The sequence below is a fragment of the Dermochelys coriacea genome, chromosome 7, assembly GCF_009764565.3.
Source record: "Dermochelys coriacea isolate rDerCor1 chromosome 7, rDerCor1.pri.v4, whole genome shotgun sequence".
Classification (NCBI taxonomy): domain Eukaryota; kingdom Metazoa; phylum Chordata; order Testudines; family Dermochelyidae; genus Dermochelys; species Dermochelys coriacea.
In genome coordinates, this window is record NC_050074.1 from 126,003,410 (window position 1) to 126,011,482 (window position 8,073).

The window sequence follows — 8,073 nt, forward strand, 5'->3', positions numbered from 1 at the left end:
ACCTCCCCCCACGCTGTGCTGCCCAGTGCAGTAGTCTGGGAGCTGACCTTGTTCGTGAAGACAGAGACAAAACAAGCATTGAGTGCATTAGCTTTTTCCACATCCTCTGTCACTATGTTGCCTCCCTCGTTCAGTCAGGGGCCCACACCTTCCTTGGCTTTGTTCTTGTTGCTAACATACCTGAAGAAACCCTTCTTGTTACTCTTAACAGCTCTTGCTAGCTGCAACTCCAAGAGTGGTTTGGCCTTCCTGATTTCACTCCTGCATGCCTGAGCAATATTTTTATACGCTTCCCTGGTCATTTGTCCAATCTTCCATTTCTTGCAAGCTTCTTTTTTGTGTTTAAGATCAGCAAGGCTTTCACTGTCTCCAGCTGGTGCAGGAGTTTGTCCTTTGGCTGATAGATAAAGAGGCATATAATTCAGCCAGCAACGAGTACCATGCTTCAGGGGATATTCAGAGAAGGTGTCTCTCAATTGTGGAGCACCTAGCATTAACTGTTCCAGAACAATCACACCACTGCACATCGCCTTGCTGCTCAGCCACCCCATGAGTTTGGGTCTCGCAGTTCAATTAACAGACTGCGCGTCCATGGGGCTGCATCAGTTATGATGAGCAGAGATAGTTCATCACCAGGGTTGCAAAACCTTCAGTGGACAGACTCCAGGGAGGTGTGTCACAAGGCACGTCACTCACTGCCAGACTAGTTAGCTCGAGGCCAGCGCCCCCGTCCGTGGCTTGCACACAGTCACTGCATCTGTCTGCAGTCCCTCTCGCAGCCTCAGGATCCACAGCGCCCTCTTTGCAACTCAGCCCTCTGGCTGTGTCACCATCTGTGCTCCCCCTTTCCAGGGAATAGTACTGCAGTCCAACTGTCCAGCCACTTCCCCAGTGATGAGTTGGGGGGGGGGGCGGGGGAACGACACCCAGGCCCGTCCACTACTCTGGGTCCCAGCCCAGGGACCCTGTAGATGGCAGCCATGTTGTGACGAAGCTGGACTATTCTTAATGTTTCCTCTGAATATTGTGGGGTGTCTCAGTTTCCCCTATGCGGTTCTTAAGTATCTAGGTGGTGGGATGGGGTGTATGATCGTTGCAGAGCCCTAGAGGGCAGGTGTGTGCAGGGGTCTGGACACAGAATGGCCAACACCCTGTTTCCTGGCAACTGATGGCCTGGCCCTCCCTCCCTCCCCCTCCGCAAGGTGAGAGCTAAAGGGTGGAGAACAAAGGAATCAGGTGCCCTCCTGGCCCGGGAAAGGGACAAAGCCCAGAGGAGGAGGGGCTGGAGAGAGTTTCAGTTTGGGGCTGGCTGGGGATGAAGAGAAGTGCAGATGGGGTTGTCTGGCTCACTGCCCCCCATAATGGACCCGGCTGAGGAGTCCTGTTCTCTGTACCTACAAGCTCTGATCTAGACTGTGTTCATATCGTCTAATAAACCTGTTTTACTGGCTGGCTGAGAGTCACGTCTGACTGCGGAGTTGGGGGGCAGGACCCTCTGGCTTCCCCAGGACCCTGCCCGGGCAGACTGGCTGTGGGAAGCGCACAAAGGGGCAGAGGATGCTGAAGGCTCCGAGGTCAGACCCAGGGAGGGGAAGCCGGGTGAGCTGTGTGTCCTGCAGACAGGCTGCTCCCAGAGAGGAGGCTCCCCCAGAGTCCTGCCTGGCTTCGTAGGGAGCAGTTCCAGAGCATTGCCCGGGGACTCCGTGACACGTGCTGTGTCCCTTCCAATTGCTCGGTATGTTTGCCTGGGCCACTTCCCTGCAGCCCCAGCACCTTCTTCACCCTTGCCTCAGGGCCTCAGCCTGCCAGTCCAAGCAGCCAGCCAGGAGCTCCCTCTCGCTTCCCCGGTCCCTGACAGCAGCTGTTCTGTCCACGGTGCCGTAGGAGACTCAGCCTGCTAGATACAGTCCTGAGTCCTTCAGCTCCCAGCAAACACTGACCACCTCTGGCCCAGCAGCTTTTTTTATGTGAGCCTGCTGGGCCCTGATTGGTTGCTCCCTGCAGCCCTTTCCGGATAGGCTGAGCCCAGCACAGCCTCTCTAGGCTGCTTGGAGGACTCACCTCCACTGCTCGCACCCAGGATTAACCCCTTTTACACCTGTGTGGGGGAGACACCCCATCCCACTGTGTTCATTCCAAATGGAATTCTCCCATGTCCTGCTGGGGTCAAGCTCATCCAGGAAGGAGACACTAGCACTCATGGACAGTAAGGATGGCTTCCATTCAATGTCAAGAGCAGCCTGCAGACGTTTCCCGTGAGGCTGGGCTATCACTGAGGCATGGGAAAGAAGAGTCACTTACTTTCCCCAGAAAGTCAGAGGCGCTCGTGCAGGGTGCAGCATCTAAAGCCTGGGGCACCCCCCCCGTGCTCTCGGCAGAGATCGGAAAGATGAACAAGATGCCGATAAGGATATTGACTAGAAATGTCACCAGCGCGATCACATTTCACCGATCCCTGTACACACCATTAGAGGTTGGTTTATGCTTGGCTGTTGCTGTGATGCTCTGAGGCCATAAAGAAATCCAGTTGTGTCTCGGCATAAGACAGTCATTCAAAGTAACAGAAACAAAGGGAAACAGTTCAAAGTGGTAATTTTAACCCGTTGATGGGGTCATTGTTTATTCCCGTTTCTATGGTAACGACACCACTTGACAGATCCACATTGTACCTCATCGTAAACTAGACGTAATAAGCTTTCAAGTGACATATGACGTGCATGTAGAGGGTGCACTATGTCACCAAAATTGGTGGAATCTGCTTGTCTCATCCCAAAGGCATCAGAGCTGGCAGCCACTGACAGTCGCTAATTTTCCTCCAAGCCTGTGCTGGGCTGTCACAGGGGTGTACTCCCCACTGAAGCTCCTCCTTGCAGGCACATCTGGGGAATAGCTCCCCTCGGTCCGATTCCCATCTGGCTCTCGTTCGCACAGCGGCCCCTCTGGCATTCCAGGAGCTGCCATGCTCCCTCTTTGTGGCTCGGCACCGCGGCCTCCTCACTATGCGGTTCCCCCTTTCAGTTGATCTGTCTCAGGCCATCTTCTGTTCTGCTGCCCAGACTGTGCCACTTCCCCAGCGGCGGGCAGAGGAACCTGGCCTGCTGCTCTGGGTTCCAGCTCAGGGACCCTCAAATCAGCAGCCGGGGTTGGCTCCATCCCAAACCTTGCGCGTTTCCCCTGAGCCTTTTCCTACTCGTCTGTCAGGCTTCCTTCTCCACCACGGCCTGAGGCACCCAGGGCTTTGGCTCTCCCCGGGTGTTCTCCTTTCCCTCTTTGCAGACTTCCCCACCCTGCATCCCCCTTCTGCTGTCAGCTCCTGGCTTTATATCACCCCGCCTGCTCCATCATCAAGCGGGGCTGCTTAGGCCACGTTCCCCTGAGGTGTGGCCTGTTCGCAGCCTCATGAAACCCTTTCTAGACTAGTGTGGGGTGAACACAGGGGTGTCCAAGGCTGGCGGGGTGCTCTAGCAGACAGGCACAGCATTCCCACCCCCTGCTAACAATCGCCGACAACCTTCTCTCCCCTCACTTGTTCACTGAGCCCGGATTGGAGGCTTGTGCTGGCTGACTCCACGTAGTCCTGTGTCCTGCTGCCCAGATAATTAACGGTGAAATCAGACAAGCTCTGATGCTGCTGAACTAGGTCAGCGGCAGGGGCCACTGCAGGGCCCTGGCCAGGAGGGAGTCGGTGTCCAGCTGTCCAGGCAGGAGCTAATGGCTCAAGCTGCAGAAGCCTCTCGCCAGGGACAGGCTGTACACCCCCTGCTTGGGCCATGTATGGCCAGACGGGGTGAGACACTGCAGCCTGGGAACGGTTCTGCCAAGGCCTTGGGAGACGGGGAGTTAACGCCAATGGGTCTCCTTTACCCCGACCACCAAAGATCCTGTCTCCAACCCAGGGACAGGGCTGGAACTGGGCTGTGGATGCAGTGCACCTGAGCCAGAGGCCAAGGTGGCTGGAGGGGAGTAATGGGGCAGAGAGGAGCTGGTGGGAGAGTCCCTGGGGCTCAGACTATGCCCCCGCCCCTAGGAAATGCCCTGCTGGCCCCTAGGAGCTCGTCATCTCAGACATTCCTGTCACAACGGTGATGTCCGGACTGGCTCAGACATGTCTGCAGTGAGAACAGAACTCTCACTGCAGACATGTCTGAGCCAGTCCGGACATCACCGTTGTGACAGGAATGTCTGAGATGACGAGCTCCTAGGGGCCAGCAGGGCATTTCCTAGGGGCGGGGGCATAGTCTGAGCCCCAGGGACTCTCCCACCAGCTCCTCTCTGCTCCCTTAGCTCCTGCTGGAGGGGACAGGGCAGCACGAGCGCTGCATGAATCCAGAGAAAGTGGGGCTGGAAAGCTCCTGGCACCTGCCCCACAGCAGCAGAACGAAGGCAGCCAGGACTTGCATGCGCGTGAGAACAATCCAAACTCCCTGCATCCCCTGGGTGCCAAGGTAACGGGCGCAGGACAGCGTGCAGAGAGCTCCCTGAACCCACAGCTCAGCGGGCGGCAGCAGCCAGGAAAATGCCAACAAGATGTTGGGTTGCACCATTTTCTGATGCCATTCTATGCATCAATGGTACGGCCTATTCCGTATGCTGTACGCAGGAATGCTCCCAGCCCCCAGCTCACCAGGAGAGCGCAGGACTAGAAGGGTTCAGAGAAGGGTGACAAAAAATGATCCAAGACCTGGAAAAACTCTCACATGGAGAGACTGAGTGGCGTGGAGTGGTTCCCTTAGGGGAGAGAAGACAGCACACAAGTAGACGCAACAGCGGGATACAAAACGATAGCTGGAAAAGAGAAGTAGATTGGACGCTTCTGTTCTCCCAGCTCCTCACACAAGACCAAGGGCCATTCAGTGATGCTGAAAAGTGGAAATCCAGCACTGATGAAAGGAAATACTTTCATGTCACAAGATGTCACAGAGGCCCAGAGTCCACGTGTCAGAAGCATAAGTGTCAAATGTGCCTCAAACATGAGTTAATATCTACAGTTCTCTCTCTGCCCTTCTAACTGCCTGTGGCAACCTCACCCACTGGCTTCCTCACAGAGCTAGAGACAATAGGCATCAAGAGGCACATCCCAAGAGGGGAATCCTGGAGAGGGAGCATTAATTAAGCTAAAGTTAAAATACCAATTCCCAGGAAAGCTCAGATGCTCAGGAAGAAACCTTCCAACTCTTCGTCCTTCAGCCCAAAGCTGCTCAGAATTTACTTGTCGATAAGACGCCCACCTCTAACTAGAGAACACCTCCTGGGTGAGAGACCAGAATAACGGCTCTAGTCCGGTGCCAGGGCTCCATTGTCTCCTCTAGGTTAACCACGGGCCAGAGTGGAGTGTAGAAAAAACAAGTTTAAACTAGCTTCCTGTGTGAGCCAAACAGGCTGGAATTTCCACAGCTCAAAGTTCCTGAGGGCTGTAGAAGTCCAATCTGTGTCTTTCACCCAACTTAGAAACTGTACGTGTATAACTAGCACTGTACAACTAGCCGTCTCTCTATACGCCTTGTTCCACCAATACATCTCTCAGCCCAGGATAAGCCCTGGAAGGGGTAAAATGAGAAGTCTTGGATATAATCAAAGAACATAGGGCTCCTGCCCATGAGATTCCGAGGAACCAGCAGAGATTTCCTTTGTAACTGACGCTACGAGTGGTAGGAATTGCATAGCACAAGCAGGAAAAGGGGATGCTGGGAGGTAAGTGCTGCTAACCAAGGTATAGCTGGGAACTGTTAGAAGACATTGCTTTAGAAAGAGGAGACCAGTCAATAGCCTGGCCCGATACTGAAATCCAGTGGACTGATCTCGTTAGTTGCTGGTAAAGGTTGATCTCAGCTGACACACGGAAATCGAGGGAAAAAAATATCCATGTGGGTGCAGGAGGCTCCTTGCATGGCCCCAGGGCTGTAGAAACAGGAACGGGGGCTCCTCCTCGCTGTGCTACCCGAGGTCTCTGCCTGCCTTGCACCTGCCAAGGTCAGGCGCCACTAAATAATTGTCTGTCCCTGCCACTCCTCATCCCTCCCCCAGCAGTGTCCCACAGCTGTGGAGATTCAAAAAACAAAAGCAACAAGTCAAACTTCATCATTCCACCACTCCTCGAGGATATTCCAGCTGATTCCAGCCGAAAAAAATGCTTAAAAAGAAACGTTGCTATTATCTGTCAAAATGATAAACTCGAAGACTGCCAAGGCCAAACATAACCCAGGACAGGAATCAAACAACTCCACTGAGTAAAAGGCGCACGGAAAGCGTGTTTGCAGCGTTGCTGGAGCCACGTTGGCTCCCGGGATATCACTGTCACGGCGGGGGAAGGAAAACCTTTGATTGGACCCAATTTTGTGGGCGCGACAGGCCAAGCGTTTGTGCTTCCCTGGAGCCCTGTGCACACCGGGAAGCGTCTGTCCCCCCACCAGAAGCTGGGCCAGTAAAGGCTGTAAAACCCAGAGCTGAAAGCTACAAGCCCGTTGGAAAGTCCCCAGCAGAAATCAGAGGGTGGCTTCCTCCAGCAGGGTCTGGACAGAGTATACACACCTGAGGCCACAGTGTGGGACCCCAGGGCTTACTCACCCCCCCCCCCCCGGCATCCTCGCCCTTTGGCCAGGGTCACAGGCCCAAGGGTTGAGTGACGCCACCAAGAAGCTGCAGAACCTGACATGCGACCAGCACATGGTTTGGATTCTAACACCAATATTTCCACATTCCCCGGCCCCAGCAAACTGGCCTAGGAGAGAGTTAAAACAAGAACTTTAAACAACAGTTTCTGAGATTGCAAACGGGCCCCTTTCAGGCCAAACCATTCACATCGCCGGGCCTACGCTCCTGAAAGCCTGGTTCGGCCATGCACATCCTTGCTCTTGGGGAATGCACTCGGTACGAGAGAACTGAGGCTTGACGGATTGTAAGCAAATGGAACGAGACATGATGGGGATTTGCACTGCTCCTCCCAGCTCAGCCCCAGCCTTAGTCTAGGAGACCCGTGTGCCAGCCTGTCGGGGTGTGCTCGGGTTACACCTCGTGCCCTGGCTGGGTCTGTGCTTGACTGGTGAACCCATCGCTCAGGCCGAGTTAATTTACTGCTGGTGGTTAATAACAAGTGCCCTGATGTGAAACGTGCTGCCCAAGGTAAAATGGAGGACGCCAAAGCTCCCTGGCCCAAGTGAAAGGGGTTACCCGAGTCGATTCCGTCCCAGTACAACACTTACCAACTGGGCACCGCTAATTTGTTCCATTTCAGCTTTAACCCCCCTGGCAAAGCAGACCATTGCTGCGGTTAACAGCCCCGGCAGGCTCCAAGCAGCACCGGACATGGCGCTCTACCAAGAAGAGCCAGAGTTACGAGGGGACGTAGTCAGCGTTAGGTGGGCGATAGCCTCTACTGCTTCGCGGCTTGAGCCGACCTGACCCATGGGGACATCCTGCTGGCAAGGCGGGCCCCACTGTCTGCCATGGTGGCAATTCCTGTGCACCCCATAAACAATGCCCAGGTGAGGAGACCTAGCAGCACCCTAGCCCCAGGGGAACAGAATGGGGCAGCAGAGGGCTGTAGCGGGTGTACAGGAATTGGGTACGTGACCCCCCTGGGGGTGCTCAGCGTTCAGGTTTAGACACTGTCAGAGCAGCAGTGTGGCTGCAGCAGGCCTGGCAGGGGGCACAGTTAGAAACACGGGGGTTTAGTGCCCCCCAGGGCCACGTGGCTCCACCACAGCTTGTTTGCTTGGTACAGAGGACATGACGGGAGCTTCGCGCCGGCCAAGGAGAGAGAGATCCACTGCACAATTAGCTGGGTCTTGGCTGGATTTTTTTGTTCCTCCTTCCTCAGGGCTGGGGCTCTGAGGCTCCCCAGAGAATCCCCTCAGGGGCACGGCCCATGGGCCCTGCTCCCCTGCGCAGGGGCTAACTGGTCACCTTAGGAATCTCCCCCCACGAGACTGGCAGCAACCTTGGGGGGGATTTGCCTCCCTCTGCGGGCAGCATGAGGTGCAGGCCCCACGCTGGGATCATCTGGCTGCCTGCCCTACTCACTTCCCGGTCAGGGGCCTCAGCCTGGGGGGGGGGCCCTTGCTCCCCCTGTTCCCT